This window comes from Ceratotherium simum, chromosome 10, assembly GCF_057802395.1.
Source record: "Ceratotherium simum simum isolate JZ-2026a chromosome 10, ASM5780239v1, whole genome shotgun sequence".
Classification (NCBI taxonomy): domain Eukaryota; kingdom Metazoa; phylum Chordata; class Mammalia; order Perissodactyla; family Rhinocerotidae; genus Ceratotherium; species Ceratotherium simum.
This window is the reverse complement of record NC_141909.1, coordinates 33,249,987-33,274,549: the sequence shown is the minus strand read 5'-3', so window position 1 is coordinate 33,274,549 and position 24,563 is coordinate 33,249,987. Positions and strand designations below refer to the sequence as shown.

The window sequence follows — 24,563 nt, the reverse complement described above, 5'->3', positions numbered from 1 at the left end:
CAACCAACCACCATAATAAAATTTCCCTGCTTAGAAGCTCATGAGAGGAAGAACACTACAGTCTAGAGGGCACCACAAGATCATTCTGTCACAATCAGATGCATCCTAAGTGAACTGTGCTCTGCTCCTATCCAACATCTACATCATTCTTAGTTCAATTATTCAAGAATTAAGTATTTATTATGTACCTCAACCTGTAAACAAAAATAATTTTTAAAAAATAATCCTTGACCTCAGGTGACTCAACCTAGTATGGATAGAAATTACTCCCACTACCTTCCTATAACCTCCCACACCATCAAGTCATTAGAAAGCCATTAGTAACCTCAACAGTGGGTAAATCAGTCTGGAATGGGGGGGCCAGAACTAGGAAAGACTAATAGAGAATATATTTAAGGACCAAAGACTTGATGATCTAACAGTATTTCTCTTCTTAGGAGTTTCAGTTCCGGCGGACCAGTAGGATATGTTGGGTAGTAGGCACCAAAGAAGCTCTGTCCCAATAAGGGAGAAGAGAAGAAAACCAATTTATCAGACAAAAGACTGACTTACTCCTTCTTCTTTACGTTTACACCATTTTGCAAAGAACTCCCAGGTAGAAATGGTTCATGATGGCCAATCTTTGATATCAAACTATATTACAATTTCAATAAAACAAATAAGATTCAAGAGTCTGCTTACAGCTTTGGAACATTATAGTACATTCGATTAATCTTCCTACCAGGAACAACTAGAAAAGCTGGATAAAATATAAGAACATGTACTTGAAGGCAGGAAATGGCTACCATGGCTGTAAGGAGAGCCATGGAGGTAGACACTCCAATCTCCCTTCAAGACAGAACATGCTGCAAAGACTGCAGTTAGCCAACAGCCTCCACACGCCCCACTTTGCCATCTGCTGAAGCACGCATGCTGAGGCCTCATATTCTCCAGGCGGCTCCTGCCCAATGTGGAACTCTTCTCATGAGCACTCTTTACTTTGCAGCCCCTCATCAGGCTCACTGAGCCTATCTCAGAGCTGTCCTGGTCTGAGACTCTTCCTACCGCATCCTCCTCTCTCCCTCCTCCTCTGCTCTCACAGGCATCAGATCTGTATCACAGTCTCTCTGCCTACTTTTGCTCTCCCTACTCTATGATTCACATTTACCAACCCCAAAAATGATGACACTTTCTCAGTAGTGTAGCCACATTCCACAGGATGCTAAGAAATGGTATTTTAATCGAATACTTTGCTTTGCAATGTAACCAACAGCTTGTATAAACACAGCAAAATGCTTCCTACCATGTGAACTTCTGAAGTGTTTTGCCAAGGAAAATGGCTACAGTTTTCTATTAGTGGAGAAGTTTTCCCTGAATGGAACTGCATAATTTAGGTTTCATAAAACTTTTTAACATAAGCTGTACATACGAATGTATATTTTCTCCTTTCCTTGTGTTTACAGCATGAGATAAGCTGTAGACCAATTATATGTCACTATTTTATATGCAAATACAAGGTTATTTTTTCATGTATTCAGTTTTATAGGAGAAAATCAAGAGAATTTTAAATAATGCAGTTTTCCACTCTAGTCAGAGAACTGACTTTTCTTTTTTCTGCTTTCTGTGGGCATCTTTATCTCCTGACAACTGATGAAAAATATTTAAACATTAAAGCCTTGAGAAATCAATATAATTTTATCAACAATTTTATTATTTCAAAGTGAAATGATCTGATTTTGGCTTTTTGAGCACGAGTTAAGAAGGTCAGTTGACTTCTTCCTCCATTCAAAAGCAAGAAGCATCTTCCATATGGATAATTCCCAGGCTCCCCACATGGACAGATGTGAAAATGCTCCTATGATAATAGTAAGTCAGGTCAATGTGGCACCTCCTCTGTCCTCACAGAATGGGGATGAGGTGTTCATTTATTGGCTGGCATTAATGGCCACAAAATGAGTTGAAAAGAGGATTCTGACATGAACAGACTATAGATCCCAGAACTAAAGCTTTGTTTTTGGCAAGACAGATGGATTTGGAAGGACCCATAAGCCTAACAGAGCTAATACAGAGAGCATGCTGTTGATCCAACAATGTTCCAGCAGGGACAAAATCTGCCTTGGCCAGTGGCACACTGAAGGAGCCAATAGCCATTAGGCAGAGGCTCAAGTAAGCAGGTGGTTTCTGTTAACGGATGGCCTGCAAGTGAACAAAGCAGAGTGTTGGGGAGGAGAAAAGGCAATAGGTCCACAATAGGTAGAGGTTTAGCAGGCAGTTTATATGGATGTGGTATGTCAGCAGGAAACAGAAACTGAAATTCAGCAAGACTCCTGTTCTGAGATGATTGAACAGAAGGAAGTACCCCAAATCAAGAGGAAAAGAAGTTCTAAGCAGAGCTTGTTCACCAAAATTGAGCAAAATCTGCTTACTAGAACTGTGATAAAGGGCCATAACAGAACCACCAGAAATTGTTATTATGTGCTACTTACTCAGGACTCTTCAAATCCTCCCTGAAGAGTACCAGATCTGAAGAGGGGAAGGCGGCCAGGAGGATTGCTGGACTTCTCACCTGTGAATTCTGGGGGATGCTGTAATAGGAAGCCAGACAGGATGTGTAGAGGGAGGGGCTGCGAGGGATTGGAAAAGAACAGGTGCTGATGAAACGCAATAGTTTTCATCTAGAGAATAGAAAACCATATCAACACCTAGAGTTGTTGAAAAGGTTGAATATAAAGTGGCTAGCACAGAGTTAGAACTCTAATGATGTGAGTGAACCAGCCCTTTCAGCTACTCGTGGAATCGTACAATGGCCAAGGACATTCTCTAAACTTGGGAGCTTCTGACCGGTTATGAACATTGTGACAATAATAATAGCTGACATTCATTGAGTCCTTATGGGCCAATCAATGTCTTAATTCTTTACAGGTATTATCTCATTTAATCCTCTCAACCCTATGAGGTGGGTAGTAGTATCAACTCCATTTTACAGATATGGTAACCAAACAGAGAAGTTAAGTGAGTTGCCCAAGGTTACACATTAGCAAGTGGCAGTAGCAGAATTCAAACATAGGTTCAGGAGCCCCACTAATTGGTTAGTTACACATAATACTATACTTCCACTATGGGGGTAAAAATAGAGAAACCTATGTAAGAGCAATACCTATTTAGAACACCAGCGGCAGACCATAAGGAGACATGTAGAGAAAGTAGTCAAACTGTGGCAGCACATTTTCCATGTAATTTTTTCCGGTAATTGTGTCTCTGGCTATGCTCCTGGCACGGAGCTATGTCAGCACAGCCATGGCAGGAGCAGGGAGTTTATGGCCAGAGACTTTTTATTACACAGCATGAGCAATGGTGGTGAGCAACAGCATGGCCAGAATCATTTGTGGGTTGTGGTCCTCTGTGGTGCACAGATACAAGCAGTAGCTGCATCATTTTTCTGCTGATCTGGGAATTCCAGGATGGCAGATTTCCACATGTTAGATTATCATATAACCTATCAACAGAAACTTTAAATATCAACTTATGCTCCCGAGGATCTGGAAGATTTAATGTGGGTTCCAAAGGCATCCACTTGTAAAGACTTTTGATGGTGATTCACCAAAAATAAAATAAAAATGGGAGAAGTTTTTGAGCAGCAGCCTGACACCCATGACATATCCACAGTGTCTTTAATACACTTTGATGTAATTTTTTTTACTTTTACATAAGTAATCCATGCTCATTTTAGATAAATTAGAACATTATCTAAAAATCACCTAAAATATTACCAACCAGAGATGATCATTATAAATACTTTATTATTTAGCCTTTCAGAATTCTGTCCTCGCTTAACATTTAGTAAAAATAGAAATATATTTATCATATTATACAGTGTATACTGTGTAACCATGTCCCTCATTTAGCTATATTATGAATATCTTCCTATGTCCTGTATAAACTATATTTTTAAGATGACATATTTTTATTTTGTTTTATGGATGCCCATAATTTATTTCATCAGTCTCCCATCTTTGAGTATTTAGGTTACTTCCAATTTTCCTTATTTATTTATAAGACCGCTTCTTACAGTTAGCAAATTAACCTTTGACCTGTAATGTAGTCTAAAGCCATACCTGATCTTGTCTAACCTGTCATGTAGCAATATTGTTATCCAGTTTCTAGTTTGCCTTTTAACTTTATTGTGGGCTTGCATTCAGAAGTTTGTTTTTAATTTTTATGTAGTAGAAGTGCATGAACATTTCAACTGTGAATTCTGCCTTTAGTGCCATGCTGAGAAAGCCTTTCAAGAACAAAGAACAACCCCTCCCCATGATTATAAGTTCGTGGATATTTTCCTCCAACATTTTTATGGCTTCATTTTTTTTTATTTGATATGTTTTTTGAAAGAGTAGATACTAATATGATTTTAGAAAATCACATATCAAAACTACCAGATAGCTTGTTTTCTAAAAGAATATTGAGATGAATCTGCTTTGCAGAAGAAAAAGGCCCTTATATTACAAAAACCCAATGTAGGGGCTGGCCCCATGGCTTAGCGGTTAAGTGCACGTGCTCTTCTACTGGCAGCCCAGGTTCAGATCCTGGGCACGCACCGACGCACCGCTTCTCCGGCCATGCTGAGGCGGCGTCCCACATACAGCAACTAGAAGGATGTGCAACTATGACATACAACTATCTACTGGGGCTTTGGGGGAAAAAAAAAAGGAGGAGGATTGGCAATAGATGTTAGCTGAGAGCCAGTCTGCCTCAGCAAAAAGAGGAGGATTAGCACAGATGTTAGCTCAAGGCTGATCTTCCTCACAAAAAAAAAAAAAAAAACCAATGTAGAAAACATTGGAGTTTCTTCTGTGAAATGAAGGGTTTAGATTACATTTCTATAAAAGTTGATAAAACTGTGCTACGTAAAGACAAATATTATCTCCAGTGTAGATGTCCAGGCTGGACTATGGTGACTAACAAGCATATCCATTCCCTACCCTACTTGTAAGGACTCCTCTGAGGATGCTGCACCTTCCCACCAGTTATTCTAATTCCAAATTGACTGCCTCCATAGCTTCATCTATTTCCTCAGATGATGTGAGGGATGTTTTTACAGCAGACAGTATACTGGTCAAAAACAGAAAATAAATGCCATTGCTGCTACTCCTAATAATAGTATTACATTTCCAAAGCATGTAATTTGACTACAGAGATTTTTACAGTAGTGGCTAAGAAATCTGACATGTAATGTGCACATTGCAAAGCCTTGACAAGATTCTACATGCCTTTTCTTTCATTGATTTCATTTCTAAAGCAACTTTTTAAGGTCCTACAAGGCCTCCATGATTAAACTTTAATAACTTTAAAATCTATTCGTTATTCCATGGCTACCTTTAAGACTTCAGTCAGCGATATCACTAACTTCCCAGTTTAAGATGTTTTTCTCCTCAGAAGAATCTGTTCATTACAGTAGTTAACAACTACTCAGTTAGCAAAGAGCCCTAGGACAAGACATGGGACAGGTTAATGGTGTAACAAATCAGTCGTTAAGCTAAATGGTCAGTTTGCACAGCACAGTATTATTGCTTTATTGAATCCAACTTAAAGATTTACAGCCGTTACATTTTATTCCAGGTACGAGATGCACAAACGAAATACAGAAGAGTGCAGTTTTGTTTTATGCTGCTTTCATTAAGAACCCAATTGCACGGCAAAATCAGTTAGTATATATCTCGTTCCATGTGACAGCCAATTTTCCACTGAGATTGGAAACTCTTGGAGCTTTGTAATTCTAGATCTTACTCTGCGAGCACATAAGGTGGGAGTTATAGCATGTTTCTATTTTGTTTAAAGTAAAGCATTGGTGGTAACATGTGCTTATCCCTGACTCCTGAGCAATGGAACGTCTCTGGACCGATGGTGCAGAGCCTTGACTCCAGGTCTACTTTGATGAGGAAATCCGTCTGGGACACACTTATTGGCCCAACATACTATGGTATTTTTTTATTCCAGTGAATTTCTTTTCAGAGAGAATATGTAGTGTTATAAACATAGCTGTCACCAAATAACCTGTGACGCAATCAGCTTGACTACTGGAAGGCCCAAATTTGTTTTTTGTTTTTTGTTTTTTGGTTTTTTTTTAAAGATTTTATTTATTTATTTTTTCCCCCCAAAGCCCCAGTAGATAGTTGTGTGTCGTAGCTGCACATCCTTCTAGTTGCTGTATGTGGGACGCGGCCTCAGCATGGCCGGAGAAGCAGTGCGTCGGTGCGAGCCCGGGATCCAAACCCGGGTCGCCAGCAGTGGAGCGCGCTCACTCAACCACCAAGCCACGGGGCCGGCCCATGAAGGCCCAAATTTGATTGCATCATGATTCAGTCACCAAATATTGTTTTACATCCCTACTATATGCCAAGCACTTTCAAAGACCTAGGGATATAGCAAGTACTAGTCTTCATGCGGTTTGTATTCTTGTGGAGAAGGCAGATTTCAAAAACAAGTAAATATATTAAACAAGATAATTTTGCAAGTAATGAGTGCTACAAAGAAAATAAAATATGCTCAGGAAGAGCATTGGGTGGAAGTCGACTGTTAATGTAAGGAATAGAAATTATGTCATTTGGAGGACTGCAGAAAATCACTCAATCAAGGGTCCCATAAGTAAAAAGAAAGATAACTAAGTATTTCACTGAATGCTTATAAAACAACCTTTTATGTGCTTTCCAAGTCCTGTCTGCTGTGTTTAGTTTCTCTTTGCAAACCTTCTTTCTCTTCAGAACAGAAGAGCTAGCAAAAGATTAAAGCTTAGAGTTTAGGGCTAGTATGTGCTCAAGATTCCTGCCCAGTGCCCGGCACTACGTACAAAATGCTTTTTATAGCAGTAACAACAATGACGAGAAAGGTCAGAATAGCTGGGGTTTTGAAATAATTGCTTGGTTTAGATCTATAAAAAGCTATTAAATCAATCCTCCAGAGGATAACACATTTTGTTATTCTATAAGGGCATAAGTGTAAAAGTTCTCCAGCTTACAGACTGATTCTGGACCTCAGCTTAATGACATTTATTATATTTTTGTTCTACAGTTGCACAACCACAAACCGACTTGAAATGTCTTTAGTGGAACTAAAATACCACACAACAAACTGTTAGACTGTGTGTGTGTGTGAAATAACATCTGACAATCCTCTGGTAAGTGCCAGACTGGGTACTTACAAACCAGCAATGAAAAAGATTTTCAGAAAGCCAGTATTCAAAAGTACACATACTATTTGAGACATTTTAAGAATGAATTCTTTCAGTATGAGTTATTTCATTCTCATATTGTGGTTGGCAAAGTAAACCCTTGCTTTGACAATATAAAGACTATTTATGTAAGACTTATGAGATCATGTGTAGCTCAGATCATATGGCATATTTGCATAAATGTAAATGATATCATTTTAGGATCCTTTTGTTTTTTACTCCAGTGGTACTTTTCCCAAATACAGACTGACAGTGTTCCTATACTGATTAATCCACTTATAAAAGCAGGCACAAAAAGACAAAACCCATTGTCCTTGCCCTCCTGGAACTCATTGAAAATTAAATGAGTATTTCCTGTCATAGTTCTCCTGGCCTTGGAAGAGGAAAGGAGGTATATCAATCAGGATCCCAGCAGGAAACAAGTGGCATACTCTAAAGGGTGGTTCAATGGCGTGAAATGAGTGGGACATCTTCCAAAGGTGGAGGCAGGTTAAGGGAGACCAACGTGGGGTGGTCAAGCAACCTGGAGCTAGAAACAGCAGGAACAATTTCCACCAGGCTTGAAAGGGCAAAGGGATTGTATTAGTTTCCTATTGCTGCTGGAAAAAAAATTACCACAAGCTTAGTGGTTAAAAAACAACAGAAAGTTTATCTCATAGTTTTGGAGGTCAGATGTCCAAAAATGAGTCTTATCAGGCTAAGATCAAGGGCCACTCTCCCTCTGAAGGCGATAGAGAAGAATCCATTTTCTTGCTTTGTCCAGTATCTAGAGCTGCATTCCTTGCATTCCTAGACTCAGTGGCCCCTTCCTTCATCTTCAAAGCCAGCAGTGTAACATCTACTCTCTCTGACTTTGCTTCCATCACATGGCTTTTTTCTTATCTGCATGTAGTAAAGTCTCTACATTCCTTATTTAAGAATACTTGTAATTACATTTGGGGCCCACCCAGATGATCCAAGATAATCTCTCCATCTCAAGATCCTTAATTTAATCACATCTGTATAGACCTTTTTTTCATATGAGGTAATATTCATGAGTTTCAGGGATTAGGATGTGAATATCATTGGGGACCACTATTCAGCCTACCACAGGGAGGGGTCTGGAGCTGTACCTGGAACCCAAGGAGACCTGTAGCAGTAGGAAAAGGCTATCTGACAGGAGATGTGACTTAGAACCACAACCACACGCAGCAGTAGAACATAGCCACTGCCTAGAGATGACCAAACAAGAAGAGAGTCTGGGAAATAGGTACCCCAATCTCTCTCTTGTCTTACCCTCCAGTTTTTACTAGTGCCTCCCATTGGCCAAACCCAACTGGAAACTAGAGGGCAAGAAAGGCCAGACAAAGCAGTTCATAAAGATCAGCCTGCTAGAGCTCAGAGGAGGGTAGAGAAGGCTAAAGAGTGGATCAAATGGAGAAGATCCAGCAAAGACGGGTTCTAGGAGGAAGCTGACAACAGTTCTGACACCACATGTAGGAATGAGGACTCCTTCAAGAGACTCAGGAGATATCGACCAGATTACCATGGCTAAAAAAGCCCCAACCAAGTAGCCTGAATTCAGAGAAGTAAAGTTCAATTCAGGACTCAGCATAAGGTTAAGGTCTCATCCCAGAGACTGGGAAGTCATTCTAGAGTTAAGGAAATTCACTGAGCACCCATGGAACTCAACCAAGCTTTATCTGCAGGACTCATTCCAAGGTTTTGGAACCTTAGTCAGGTTTTTCAATTAGAGATTTGCAGTTTACAAAAGGAAATAAAGAATGTATTTGTTTTAACTTGGTGGGAAGGATCCAATATCTCTCACCTTGGTTTGGATTAACGAAGGCATAAAAGTCAATGTCACATTTGGAGACTTCTCTTTTTCTCTAGAGATACTTAAGCTGAAATTGAGGCAGATGGACTTAGGGAAAGCAAAACTTGGTTCCATTTGGCATCCCATTGACTTTAACTTGCCTATGTCAGGGACTGAATTAGTGTCATCTCTAGGCTAAAATTCCTGCAGAGAACTCAATCTGCACTCCCAAAAGCTTTGAAACTTAGAATGATTGGCCTTGGTGTTCTGTATTTCACTGGCCACAACATTACCCCTTGAGCAAAGGGATAAAAATGTTATGATAAAAACGTACATAATAAATGAATTAAATATTAACATTTTGAAGAATAATAATCACTGCAATTTTTGGTAGATAGTAGGAATTCTAAAGACTACCTTATCCCACTCCCATTTTAGAAGTTAATAAACATTTTTGAATAAAAGAGTGGAGAAATGTTACTTAAAACTCCCCCAAAACAAAATGGTTGCAATATAAATGATTGGTCTATAGGCACAAAAGACATGTTATTTAATCAATAGAGTCCCAAATGACCTTGATTTTTTTCCTTCCTAGTTAATGATAGTGTAACTCTTATACAGAGAATCATAACCACAGTGGAGCCCTCCTGACCCAGAGCCTAGATGAAGAATAATGCTGCTACCACTGCCAGGGCCCTGAGAGAACCACGGACAGGAACTGGACACTTAACTGACCACACAATGAGACTCTTCCCTCACCTTCTTCTACCATGCTTGATTGTCGTGTCTGCCACCCTCTTGTTCAGAGAGGGGCCTGGAAACTAATCACCAATGGCTCAAGATCTTAGAGTGGATGAAGAACGAGTGAAAGATTCAATAATGCAAATGAGGAAGCTGAGGCTAAAAAAGATGAAGCCACAGATCTGTCAGGAGAAGGAAGAAGATGTATTTGGGGAACCCAAAGCCTCAACAAGGGCAGATACATCTATCCTATTTATAAAAGGAGAGAACAAAATGGCATTGTGAACTTCCTGATAGACTTGACACACAAGGGTACAGAAAACGTTGTTGTTAATGAGATGCTTCATTTCATTATCCTCAGGATCACCAGTTTTATAACCAGAATATCACAATTCTTCATATAAACACCGTAGGGCCACTCCGGAGACAGGCAACTGTGAGTGCCCCTTCATTCCTCCTTGTGAGCCCATGGGATGACCCTGTAATCTAGTCATGAATCTAAATTCAAAGATTTGAATGGCAATGTATTCCAAGACGCTATCTTCAATCAAACAGTTACAATTAATAAAAGATAGGATATGTTAGATGAAGAAACGATATTTACATTTAGGTTTCTTGCTGGTTTTGAGCTACTAGTTGTTGTTGAACTTTATCAACTCCTGGAATTTAGAAATCAAAAGAATTCCATATGGAAAATAGAAATAGAAGCATCAAATCAGTGATGCTAATGTGAACTCATTCCTCACAAAACTCTGAATCAAATTGATAAAGCTTCAACCAGAAGCCTTCCCAGAAAATAGGCACAGAAGAGCTCAGTGGGATCTGATGGGCAAATGCTCCTTTGGGCAGCAATTTGGTCTTTACTTAATTGCCCCAGTATTTTTCAGTTTGAAGGCAATTAACCCAGAGAAGCAATATTACCATAGAAGGCAACAGCAACAAATGTGTAGACTGAGTAATCCGAGTCAACTGCCATAATAATGCCAAAAACATACCACATTCACTCTGTAAAGTCACAAATTGGCTTTTTCTAAAACCACTAGAATCAGGGCGTGTGTGTGTGTGTGTGTGTGTGTGTGTGTGTTTGTGTGTACTGTGTGTAAATAGTTGGTCTCATCAGAATCATTGGATTACCTGAAGTATGCCTTTAGGATACTAAATATAGTGCCTGTGTCTTTTCTTACTGACAGATTCTGGTATTTCTCTCCCAAAACACAATATATATTTGCCCAACATGATGGTGGATTTCATGCCTAGAACTGTGTGAAAGAAAACAATCTATGTCTTCCCTCAAATAGTTCCAAATCCACATTGAAGGCACAGATTAGCCTGTTATTGTTGCTTCACAAATAGTATTCTAAGAAAACAAGGAGAGGTAGCTGCTTTTTAGCAGTAAAAAAAAGCTATTGTCTTTTCTTGCTCTTTTCTTTAATACACAAGTTGAGAAAACTTCCCAAGCATTCAAGAAATTTATGGGCACTTCCAGCGACAAAATTGTGAAGCATAAAAATTTCTGTTCACTTTACTATATAAACCACACACACACACACATATACACACACACACATACACACAGGGACAAACTTTGAGTTAAGTGGAAAACGTTGACTTAGGTAAGAATAATTTATAAAATGTTCACTATTAAATAAACAATGATTAATAATTTTTTTATGTTCTAGAAAGTACTTGTTAGTTTTCATAAATTCTTAAATACCTAAATTATATGTTACAGCTCTTATTGTAGAAACTACACAGATAATCAGGTACTTTCACAAAAAAGAAATGTCTCAGGGACATGCATCCAAATCAAAAGTTACACTTTCACTCTCCAAATGTCCCCCAAGTAGGACACATGGGGTACAGACAGATAGGAATAAATGTCTCCACAAGAAGTCACCTTGAAGACTTTTGGTCCAAGATGGTAATCTGAGGCCATATCTTTAATTCCACTCTGTCTACAGACTCTCATTCAAACATCTAAAGAAATATCATCAATAATCATCACTGGAAATTAGGTAAGAGTGCCATCCACATGCTAGAAAGTTGTAAGGACTTTCCATAAGGTAAAATGAAGACTAAACAAGATTGAGGCAAAGACCTACCAAACTACAGCCACTAGAGGTGATGAAAAAGCCTGTGCAGGGAATAATTGAAAGAATTTCCCCAACATAACTTAATTAATGCCCTTCCCTTCCCCCAACTCAAAACAGAAGAGGAAGAGGGTTATCAGTTCCTAGAAGGCAGTAATAATTTAATCAGTTACACTAAAGCTCTGGAAGTGGCCAGATTCCAGAATCCACACAGATCCTGCTAAAGCATCCCTGGCTCCCTCCTGGCATGAGCAAAATGGTAAGGCGAGCAAGCAGAGGACATTACTGTTCCTAAAACGGGTGCATTTGCCTGTTGGAGAAGGCAATTACTTTCAAGAGAATGAGGAAGGACCCTCAGCCAATGACTGATACAGGGAGGAATTTTGCCTTAGTGATTTTACCTTCATAGGCGATCTGATTGTTATGCCTAAATATCAACAGGTTTCTTATTTATCCTTAAAACCCCAAAAAAATCAACAGCCTTTATCTAAATGTAAGTTAGGTTTCATTATTCTGCTTTATACTTGATTCTTCAACATAGCAGATTGTTTTTAAATTTCTTTGACAATTTCTATTTTATTTCCCCCATTCACTCACATAAGTTTTATTACATGCATATTAGATGTATACCCTCCAAGTCTCTTTTCTTGAATTTCCATCTACTATTTCATAAATTTTGTGTAAATTTTTGAGTTTGTATTTTAATAAAGCAATGGTTTTCATAAAATGTAATCTACAATTCACTGTTGCCCTTTTAATTAGACAAACAGTAAGAAATCTTTCCTGGTCTTACATTGCTCCCTTTTTATGTTATCAGCTATCATTTTAGGAGAGCAATGTCCTCTTAAATCTCACTAAGAAAATAAAGTATTGTAAATGTTTATTCTCATTTCTCTATTTGTAAGGGACCATTTACCCAAATTTTATCAGATAGACCTCCGAGTTTTAAATTATAAAATTTACATTTGTATGTAGGTTTTCCTCTGTTGGATCATCCTTACCAGAGGGAGCCTATGTAAAAGAAAATGAGAAATGAGATTTACTGACTTTTACTTACCACATTATAGACTCATTAGTCAGCTTTTTTGTTATTAAATAAAAATAAAGATAAATGAACAAAATATTTACCTCAAAAATTCAGAAAACGAAGTTAAGAAAATTAGAATGATGTTACTAATAAAGATTAAAAACTGAACTAAATTAATTATAAAATAGGAGTTCAGTAAAATCAATTAATCAAAGATGCATTACTTTGAAGCAAACAAACAATACAATACACAAAACCTTGGTAAGGCTAACTGAGCAAAAGTAAGAAAACAGAAATAAACCAGAATTATATTATTTTATTTTTGTAATAAAATTATTTAAATTTCATCTCAGTATCTTTGAAAATAAAGAATCTTCTAGTAAAATATGAAATACGAAAACTGACTAATCAAACAATCAGTAATTCAGAATAGTCCAATAATCACAGAAAATTTTTTTTTTATTTTTCTTTTTGGTGTTTGTTAGAAATTTTTTCTTTTTGATGTTTTAATAGTTTTTAACATTGTGAAATTTTGGGTTGTACGTTTTTGTTTGTCCATCACCATATATATGACTCCCTTCACCCCTTGTGCCCACCACCCACCCCCACTGCCCCTGGTAACCACAGTCCAGTTTTCTCTGTCCATGTGTTGGTTTATATTCCACATATGAGTGAGATCATACAGTGTTTGTCTTTCTCCTTCTGGCTTACTTCACTTAACATAATACCCTCCAGGCCCATCCATGTTGTTGCAAATGGGACGATTTTGTCTTTTTTTATGGCTGAGTAGTATTCCATTGTATATATATACCACATTTTCTTGATCCAATCGTCAGTCAAGGGGCACTTAGGTTGCTTCCACTTCTTGGCTATGGTGAATAATGCTGCAATGAACATAGGGGTGCATAAGCCTCTTTGGATTATTGATTTCAGGTTTGTTGGATAGATTCCCAGTAGTGGGATGGCTGGATCATAGGGCATCTCTGTTTTTAATTCTTTGAGGAATCTCCATGCCGTTTTCCATAGAGGCTGCACCAGTTTGCATTCCCACCAGCTGTGTATGAGGGTTCCACTTTCTCCACATCCTCTCCAACACTTGTTGTTTTTTGTCTTGGTGATTATAGCCATCCTAACGGGCGTGAGGTGATATCTTAGTGTTGTTTTGATTTGCATTTCCCTGATGATTAATGATGTTGAACATCTTTTCATGTGTCTATTGGCCATCTGTATATCTTCTTTGGAGAAGTGTCTGTTCATTTCCTCTGCCCATTTTTTGATCGGGTTCTTTGTTTTTTTGTTGTTCAGTTGTGTGAGTTCTTTATATATTATGGAGATCAACCCCTTGTCAGATGTATGTTTTGCAAATATTCTCTCCCAGCTGGTGGGTTGTCTGTTCATCTTGGTTCTGGTTTCGTTTGTCTTAAACAAGCTCTTTAATCTGATAAAGTCCCACTTGTTTATTTTTTCTTTAGTTTCCCTAGTCTGGGTAGGCATGTCATCCGAAAATATTCCTTTATGACCAATGTCAAATAGTGTGTTGCCTATATTTTCTTCCATGAGTTTTATAGTTTCAGGTCTCACCTTCAGGTCTTTGATCCATTTTGAGTTAATTTTTGTGAATGGCGATAGCACATGGTCCACTTTCATTCTTTTGCATGTGGCTGTCCAGTTTTCCCAACACCATTTATTGAAGAGACTTTCCTTTCTCCATTGCATGTTCTTGGCTCCTTCGTTGAAAATTAGCTGTCCGTATATGTGTGGTTTTACTTCTGGGCTTTCAATTCTGTTCCATTGATCTGTGTGTCTGTTTTTGTATGAGTACCATGCTGTTTTGATTACTATTGCTTTGTGGTATGTTTTGAAGTCAGGGATTGTGATGCCTCCTGCTTTGTTCTTTTTTCTTAGGATTTCTTTAGCTATTCGGGGTCTTTTGTTGCCCCATATAAATTTTAGTATTCTTTTTTCTATTTCCGTGAAGAATGTCATTGGGATTCTGATTGGGATTGTATTGAATCTGTAGATTGCTTTAGGTAATATAGACATTTTAACTGTGTTTATTCTTCCAATCCACGTGCATGGGATATCTTTCCATTTCTTTATGTCATCATCAATTTCTTTCAATAATGTCTTGTAGTTCTCATTGTATAGGTCATTCACCTCCTTGGTAAGATTTATCCCTAGGTATTTTATTCTTTTTGATGCAATTGTAAATGGTATTATCTTTTTGAGCTCTCTTTCTGTTAGTTCATTGTTAGCATACAGAAATGCAACTGATTTTTGTAGACTGATTTTGTAGCCTGCAACTTTGCTGTAGTTGTTGATTATTTCTAATAGTTTTACAACAGATTCTTTAGGGTTTTCTATATATAAAATCATGTCATCTGCAAATAGAGAGAGTTTCACTTATTCGTTACCTATTTGGATTCCTTTTATTCCTTTTTCTTGCCTAATTGCTCTGGCCAAAACCTCCAGTACTATGTTGAACAGGAGTGGTGAGAGTGGGCAGCCCTGCCTCGTTCCTGTTCTCAGAGGAATGGCTTTCAGTCTTTCCCTGTTGAGTATGATGTTGGCTGTGTGTTTGTCATAAATAGCCTTTATTACGTTGAGGTACTTTCCTTCACAGAAGATATTTTAAAAGTTGCCAAAGAAACATCACCTCCCCGATCTCTGTTCATCTAACCTGGATATTTTAATGGTTTAAAAATCTGATCATTCCTTAGTATTACTGTTCTGGAGCATAGAAAAACAAAACAAAAAAGATCATTCCAATTTTTTTTTTTAATTTGACTAGCTAAACCTGCTATCAAAAACCTGCTGCCAAAAACCAAAAAAACAACCATAAAACAAAACTACAGAGCAACTTTATTTGTGAATACATATTAAATATTTCCAAATGAAATATTATCAGTTGAGTCCAGCAACAAAGTAGGTATATTGGTAAAAAAAAATAGTTTTATTGTTAGTATAAAAAGCATACATTCTCCTTGTAAAAACCAAACAACTCAGGGAAAGCAAAAATCACTTGAATTTCCATTACCAAGGTACAGCCACTACTAACATTTGAATAAACATTCCTCCATTTTCTCTCTAGATCTATATGTACATACTGTTCAATGTAAACAACTTTGTATGAAAGGAATCATAATATTTGTACATAATATATGTTATCTGAGAGTTTTACCCAACAATATGTCATGGACATTTGTCCATGTCAATAAATATAGATCTACACCATTTGTAGTAGTCACCTATTATTCAATTGCATTTATGTACCATAATTTACTTAACCAATTTAATGGATGTTTGGGTTGTTTCCAATCTGGTGCTATTATGAATAGCTCTATGATATACTCCTTGAGCATAAATCTCTTTCCATTTTGTGATTATTTTCTAAAAGTAAGGTTGCTGGATCATATAGCATACACATTTTTTTTCTATTACCAGATTGCCTTCCAGAAAAGTTATACCTATTTATAGTCCCATCAACTATGCTTGAGAGTGCCATTGCCTCATACCCTCACCAGCACAAGGTATTGTCGGTTATTTGGTAACAGATAATGATTTGATAGCAGGAAGGTCAATTGTCTAGTAAGTTTACTCATCATTTTTGACATTTATTTATTCAACAAATATTATATTGAATGCCTGTAGGTGCCAGAAACTGAACTAGGCCCAGGAACTGACTACTGTCGGTAATCAACATGAGATATGTGGTCAGTGGCCTCAAAAGAACATTTTGGAGAGGGATGGGGAAGACACTAAATTAACAAGCAAGTAAATGAAGAAAATAATTACATATAGAGATTAGTGGGCTGCAGGAAATAAAGATATTTTGAGAACAACAGGAGAAGGACCTCCTTTGGATAGGAGAGTTACAAACTGCATCTGTGAAGAAGTGATATTTAACCTGAGATAAGAAATATGGGGTAAAATAGGTTCCAGGCAGATGGAACAGTAAGGGCAAATGTTCTAAGGCAGGAAAGACTTTAGTGTGCTCAGAGAAGGAAGGGAGCTCAGCCTAGCTAGGGTGCAGTAGGATGAAAAGAGGCCTGAGAGGTAGGCAAGAATGAGATCATGCACAGCCTTGAAGACTACAATAAGGATTTTGAACTCTTGTAAGTTCCATGGGAAGACAATGAAGGACTTTAAATATGATACAATTAGATTTACCCTGTAAAAAGTCTCACTGTCAACTCTGAAGACTAGATTGAGTAATTCCTGGCTTAGAAAGCTGAGTTAATAGCAATGCCACTTGCTGAAATGGGGTGAGAATAGGTCGGAGGGTAGATGAATATCGAGGGTCCCATTTTGTCTGTGTTAAGGTAGCGATGTTTATGAGATATCTAAGTGGAGATGCAACATTAGCAGCTGGATGTGTAAGTCTGGGGTTCAGAATAAAGAACTGATATATATTTGGGTGTCCCCAGCATATGAATGATATTTAAATCATGCAATTGGATAGACTCATCTAGGGAAATAATACACATTAAGAAGAAATTTAAGAAATGTTTTTAAATTAAAAAAAAAAAAAAGAGGAACACCAGAATATAAAGTATAGTCAAAGATAAAAGACCAGCTAAGAGACAGAGAAAAACTTTTTTAAGATATGTCAACCGGCATTACAAAGGATCAGTACTCATTAACAAATACCCAGTGCCATTTTCCACACTAAAAAACCACAAATCATGTGGTTAAGGTTGTTCATCTTTTACATTTTACTACTTCAAACTTTGGATGAATTGGTACTTAGTCCTCCGAGGTTGCCTTAGACAAAGGAGAGAATGAGGAGGCTTCTCCAGCCCCGTGATGTAGGCTGGGCACTCCTCACAGGGAGGCCAGTGAGGGAGCTGGGAATGTGCTTACAAGGTGCCAGTGATGGCAAACTGCCTCTCATTTTCTTCTATCCCAAAAGAAGCATACAAACATTCTACCTAACCAAGACTCCCGGTACCAGGAGTCTGAGAAGGAATCCAGGCTTCCCCCTCTGGAACTGGGAACCTTTCTTCCACAGGAAGAAGATAAAGCACTGGGATCACAGCACAGCATCTGGCCTTTTCCTTCCTGTAAGATTCTTATAGACAGCGCCAGCTGCTGGTAAACAACAGTTTTCACTGATATGGCCCCTCCTGTTAGGAGAGTTACTATGATTGGGATTATTTTTCTTCATTGGCATATAACTGGGAAAGGAGAGCTCCAGGGGGATTCCTGATAAGAAGCATTAGTCTGTATTATAAAAAGATGTAACCAGAGACGATGGTACCTGTATAAGCAACTCCAGACATTGTAATACAGCGAATTACAACATTCCAGCCAAAACAACATTTAGATAATGATCAATTCCTATTACACTGGGTCAAATACAAGCCCCAAAGAATGGAAGATAAATTTATCTTTCAGTAGCCTGTGTAAATCCCTTGGTTGAGGGAGGAGAGGGGATGTGAAATATCACTAAAAAAAATCAATATCTTTATTGATTAATCAAGCTACTGTGATTTATTGGGCACTCATTCATTTGTTTGTTACAGTCATTTCATGCATTGCCTCTGGCTGTGATAAATGGTCTGGACTCTTCTTTGGGAAAGAGGTGCTTTTTAGCAGCTGTTCTTGCAGTGTGGGCCTTCCAGATGCCTGCATATTTGCTTCCACGGCAAGTTAGAGCCTACAGATTGCTGGGAAGTGTGGCCTTGAAAAGATCAGATTCTCCCAATGTAAGAAGCCCAAATAGCAGTGCACACAGACATCAACTCTGGATCCTTTCAAAATGGAAACAGAAAGCTAAAGCAGAAGCATGCTTGATATCCAGAACATATGATACTTACTGTCATGGTTAGGAGATACTGTCTCAGAATAGGCGTGGCGTTTTCTTTATTATTTACTGTGTGTGTTCTCATTAGGATACGAATAGCCTAATTTCTATAACTGCTTTGTTTCACAAATATTATATAACTTTATTTTTGTCTCCCAGGTCCCTTTTAATTACATTCAGTGGATATAATCCTCCTTTGCGTCTGGAAAAACACTCTGTCTGTTGAAGGCACTATTGCTGATTCTTGGTTAATAGGTAAACTCTAGTTACTTTAAGCTAATACAGTAACAAATGCAATAATAAGAATGTCCAGCTCAAGATATCAAAACTCCAGACTTGACTTAGTATTATATCTTCACTCGACTTAGTATCATGTCTTATTCCCTTCCGCCAAGAGAAGGGAGCATGGCACTTCTCTGCAATTTCACCCAACAGACTTCTGCCCCTACTTAACTTCCAGCAGTTGTCTCATCCCTGGCCAGAGCTGAAGCAGGAGGTAGTGAGAATGGGCCAGTTCTCTCCTGGGTAGGTGCCTTCCCATATTCTGGGCCTGCCAGATGGTGAAAGCTGCATCCCGACGTGGTACCCAGGAGATTGATCAAGATGACTTTTTCTCTCTAGGAATGCTTTCATTGGTTCTTCAGAGGTTCCCTGCTAGATCCTGCTCGCCTACAGTTGCACTGCCCCAGACCAAATAAATATCTATTCCAAGAGGCCACTTGGGTTCCTTTCTTAGCCCCTGGCTATGCTCCAAAATGCTCTCTACTGATGTTCCTGTACCCCTCAAGGTGGCCCTACTGGACAGGACCCAAGATGACCCTATGTTTGCTCTCTCTCCCACGTGGCTCATATCTAGATCACAAGAAACACTCAGCCCTTACAAATGCTAGGAGTGGAGATCAATCTTAAGACAACATCTAAGGTGACCAACCATCTTAGTTTGCCCAAGACTGCCCTGATTTTACTACTGAAAGTGCCATGAATTAGGAAACTCCACAGTCCTGGGCAAACTGAGAGTCTAGGGGCAGAGCTTTCTTGGCTGTACCTCCAGTTCTCACCCTCTGATTGCCTCCTGCGGTCAGACTCACCCAAGGCTATGATGTACTTGAGCTTTCTCTGGCCTAAGCTTGACACAAGTCTTCTTTGTCTCCCAACCACATGACATGGCTTTCCAAGTTCAAAGAGAATCCTCTTCAAGACACTCTTGTTTGGCTGAGAATAGAAGGTAGCACCCCCTACCACTCAGCCAAGGGGGCATATCTCACACATCCCCAAAGAGAGGCCACAATGAGCCCAGAGAGCTTCTCAATTTATGTTTACCCTAGGAGGTGAATTGATGGGTTAAAAACATCTTCCTGGGAATTTATTCCCCATTAAGTTCAATTAAGTGGAAACTTTACATCTTATTTAACTTGTATGACACAGATTCACTCTTTCAAATTCAGGAAGACATATACCTCAGGGTTTCACTCTTGATCCCTTTCTGAAAATCTCCCACTATTTAAAGTGGTATTTTCTACATTCCAGCTATCTATCAGTAGAAATGGACAAGCCTTGAGGACCAAGTGGGAATCACTAAGTCTCCATCCAAAGTGCCTCCTCACATGGCATAGAATGACTCAACCATCCCCATGGAGTCATCATCGCACTACACTAACTAGGATGACTGTGGCTAGTGGTTGGACTTGGTGCTGGAGAAGAGAAACACGGCCCCAGAACATGACAGGGAGAGACATTGCTTATATGGATAACAATTTGGTGCCACTATCTAGAGTTTCATAAATAATTTCTCCTCCATAGACCCAAGGATTCCCAGTCCTTCCCATTTCACATCATTACTCAGTTTAGCTGAAGTTAAAAAATTTTTTTTCGCCTTGTTCAGCCACTCTCTTTCTTATACAGCTGGTAAAATAGCTTGACCATAACTGTAATGACATTTGTGTCTTTGGGACTAACTTGTGAGTTCCCTTAATATTCTGCCCTCAGTCAAAGGCTGAACTATTACTTGCAGCCATTTTCATTCTAGAGACTTGAGGCCCTTTGCCACACAGGCCCATTTTCACACTAGAGATTCCATTTCAAACTTCCCCTATAGCTACTCAAATCCCCACACTGCAGTATTGCCTGGACACCCCTCATGAAATTCTTTGACTTCTCCTATTCTGGGCTCATAGCCAAATTCCCGCATCCCATGACTTTGTCCCTTCAACCCTACACATCTGTTCCCGCTTTAGGATTTTTTTCTAATAGGCTGATTGCTCAAATCCTGCCAATCAGGAACAAGTCTTTCTGATTCTCCCAAGCTCTGTTTGCTTCTGCAGAGAAAAACCTTCAAGTTGTTTTCCAACTATATATTTCAGCATCATTATCAAGGGCTCCCCTTGACCTCTCCAAGATTATCAGACCCTCCCTCAGGAAGCCACCACTCCAGACATCTTATTTAGGCACATTGCTCTTCCTAGGCAGCACTAACATGAAACAACAAAATATCAGCAATTAAAATATACTTCAGTTCTTCAGGTTGCAGCCAGATGAACATAATCTCAATTTCACACATGAATTTATGAAGGTTGTAATATGCAAAAGAGCTGGTACCAGAGATCATATGAATAGAGGGCAGTACAGTGATTCATTTTCCTCAACCATCATTAATACAAGCTGATGCCATAGTAACCCCAACCTTCTCCTCTCCTGAACAGGACACAGAACAAGAATCTCAAGGTGTCTGTCTGCCAAGTGCCACATACCCCAAAATGTGCAAAGATAAGGAAAAGGAACTCTAGTAAAAGGTAATAAGTCAAAGAACAGGGGGTTATAGAACTTTGGTCCCTAAGTGGTACTGTTCACTGATGGCCTCTAAGTAGAAACGTCTCCAGTAAAACAAAAGGAGAGAATGTGGGCTGCAGCCCACTGTACATGTCAGTGTATTTAGTCCAGTCTCTTATGCTTATTTCCTTAGAGAGGGCTTCCCTTGATCATCTACCACCCCGGGACTGTTCCTAACATGTTCCTATATGTTTCTTCCTATATGTTCCTATAACAACTCTACTTGTCTTATCACAGGATCTACCACACTTTGTTATAATTGCATGTTTAATACTAGTCTACCTGACTCTAGTATGGCCTTTGAGCATGGAAACCATGTCTGCCTTGGTTGCTGCTACATTCCCCAGTGCTCTGTGTACTTTCTGACAAATTGGACAAGTGTAATACTACTTGATGAGTGAAAGAAAGAATGAATGAATGAATGAAACTATGAATTAGCTGATCACCATCACAAATGTTCAGAGTACTTGAATCAAATTTTTGCTTCACTACAATCATTTAATTTTAAGGTTATATAAGTAAATAAAATGCCATTGAATTGATACAATCATCCTTTACATGTTGATTCTTTAAACTCATCTATCCTTTCAGATAAAATAAGTATAAAACACTAATCTAATTATTGTGATGAATAAATTCTAATACCTGTATATAGTTTACGAGTATTCACTTTGCGCTATACCAACCTGAAACTCTAGTAATTTGAAGTTAAATTTGGATGGGTATAGTTCTTTTTAGACTAAACTTTCCACTTATTTAATTTTTAAAATATACTCCAGAAAAAAATATAAGTGAAGACCAAGTTGCAACTACTCAGTATTTTCTTAATAAGTTGTTTCTTGAACATTTTACTACAGCTCCAGAAAATTTCAACTAATAAGGCTTTGTTTCCACAAGTTCAGAAAGGTAAAAATTAATACTGGCAGCCCCATGAAAACGGAAAGAGGAGAGCCTTCCACAAAGTACAGAATCATTTTAGACTCGCGATATGTCCCAGTCCCTGGCTGTGTGCCTCCATTAGACTGGGTAATTGGAAACACAGCTCACGCTCACTGATAGAGTCGCTTCACCTACAAATAGGAGAAAAATACTCCCGGAGACCGAGCATGTTTCAAAAGGAATAAAGATACTTCATTACTTCTTTTTAATGTCTTTTTCTACCTTTCTCTGTGCCCAGTCTTTCAGGAGAGCTGGGGAAAATCTATGTGAGGCATTTGCATGTGTGTTCATTTTAGATCCCGTCTTATACTCAAAGTGACAGGAGCAGCCAGCATTAATTTGAACTGGTCTTATAAAGACATATTTTCTCCCTGCTTTGGGCTTAGAAAGGGACTACTTTCCTTTAGTGGATGAATTATGTATTAAATGACCTGTAGCAGATGGTTTAATAACATCAGCTTCACTTGAAGAATTCTGCATGTGTTGAAACAGGCATCCTAGAGGCATTTGTTCTTGTGCTTCCTTCACGTCTCCTCTAGCCAAGGGCCAACAGAGTTTCCTGAGGACTCTGAAGTCAGTGGCTACTGACATTTCTCAGCCAACTAAAAAGTCACCCTTGATTGAAATTAACACTGTTTAAAGACAAAAACATGATACTCTTCTCCTAGGAGAAAGCTATTTACATTGGTTTCTGGATTGGATTTTCCCCTCAAGTCTAAGAGTGCTCTCAAAATGTTCTTCCCATGACCCTTCTCAGTCCCCAAGTATATGGCTTAAAAAACCACCCAGCCTCCCTCTGAAGGTACTTCCAATATGTGGCAGGGAACTGCTGAAAGATTTTCATCAGAGACATGGTTTAAGGACATAAATCAATGAATAAGTACAACTTGGGGAACTGCCTCTGGCACCCACAAATATGCCCCCATTGGAATGGTAGAATTTGTTTTTTTTTTAACTACAGTAATTATCTGTATTAATAGTTTTATGAAATTAATAAAATTAAGTTGTGTTTAGTGGCTATCTCATGATTTAGTAGGAAAGGTCTTTTTTAAAAATTCAATTTAACTCCTCTTACATCACTATTCTAAGAGCCACATAACAATCAGCCTAGAATCAGTGCATGTCTGACAAAAATCATTAGGTTAGCAGAATCAACTTTCATCTCAATCTCAATCCAATGGGAAATGATGTTGAGTGTGACATGTCATCATAAGTTACAAGGAGTCTGTGCATTGAATGTAATCCATCTGTCTGACAGCCTCCTCCAGTCTCCATCAGCAAAGATCAAGATGACACTCAGAACTCTGGAAAACTCTCATGCCCAACACTCACAGCCTGGCCATAATTAACTGCCCAGACACCATTAACTGACCAGTAGGACAATCATATCATGCCAGTCCCAGGATACCCAGGCCATCCCTCATTCCCAAAACTCTAATCACCATATGTCTCTTTCCTACCTTGTCTTCTCCTCAAACTTCCCACATCTCCCCATTCTCATTCTCTGCAACGACCTTGCTTCTGATTTCACTGTTAATTGAAGCAATTTGAAGAGAACTCCACAAGCTCCCACCATCGCATGCACTCACCCTCCTCCATTTGGGCCCAGACCCTCTGCTCTTACTCCTGTTTCTGTGCTCTTTCCATGCTCCTACAGTCAGCCAACCCCTCAACAACTTACATGCCAGGTCCCATTCTCATTTATCCAAGATTATCACACTAGCAATTCTCCCCTCTTTCTGTTACATCATCAATTTATCATTCTCATTGATTTTTCCCATTTACGAAATACTGTTACTTCTTCCACTGTAAGATAAAAACAACCCTCTCGTGATCTAGCTTTACCCTCCAGCTACTGCCCATTTCTTTCCTCTCCTTTACAGCAAAACTCTGTCAATTTGTTGTCCAATTCATTGCCTCTAATTCTTCTCCTATTTGCTCTTAAGCCTACTATAATCAGGCTTTTGCTCCAACAACTTCACAAAAATTGTACTTATTACTGTCATCTATGTTTTCTGTCATATTACCCAAAGCTTTGGGGATCATCCTTACCAATAAACAAGCCTTTGTGTGACTTGAGGAACACTGAAAGAATCCATTGCCCATCTTGATAAATTGAAAGTTACGTCTCTGGA

The 24,563-nt window shown here is 38.7% G+C and overlaps 1 pseudogene; it reads left to right on the top strand.

Moving 5' to 3' along the window:
- The first annotated feature begins 9,721 nt into the window (after positions 1 to 9,721).
- LOC101396088 (translocon-associated protein subunit alpha pseudogene) lies at positions 9,722 to 10,642 on the top strand (annotated as a pseudogene).
- The last annotated feature ends 13,921 nt before the right edge of the window (positions 10,643 to 24,563 follow it).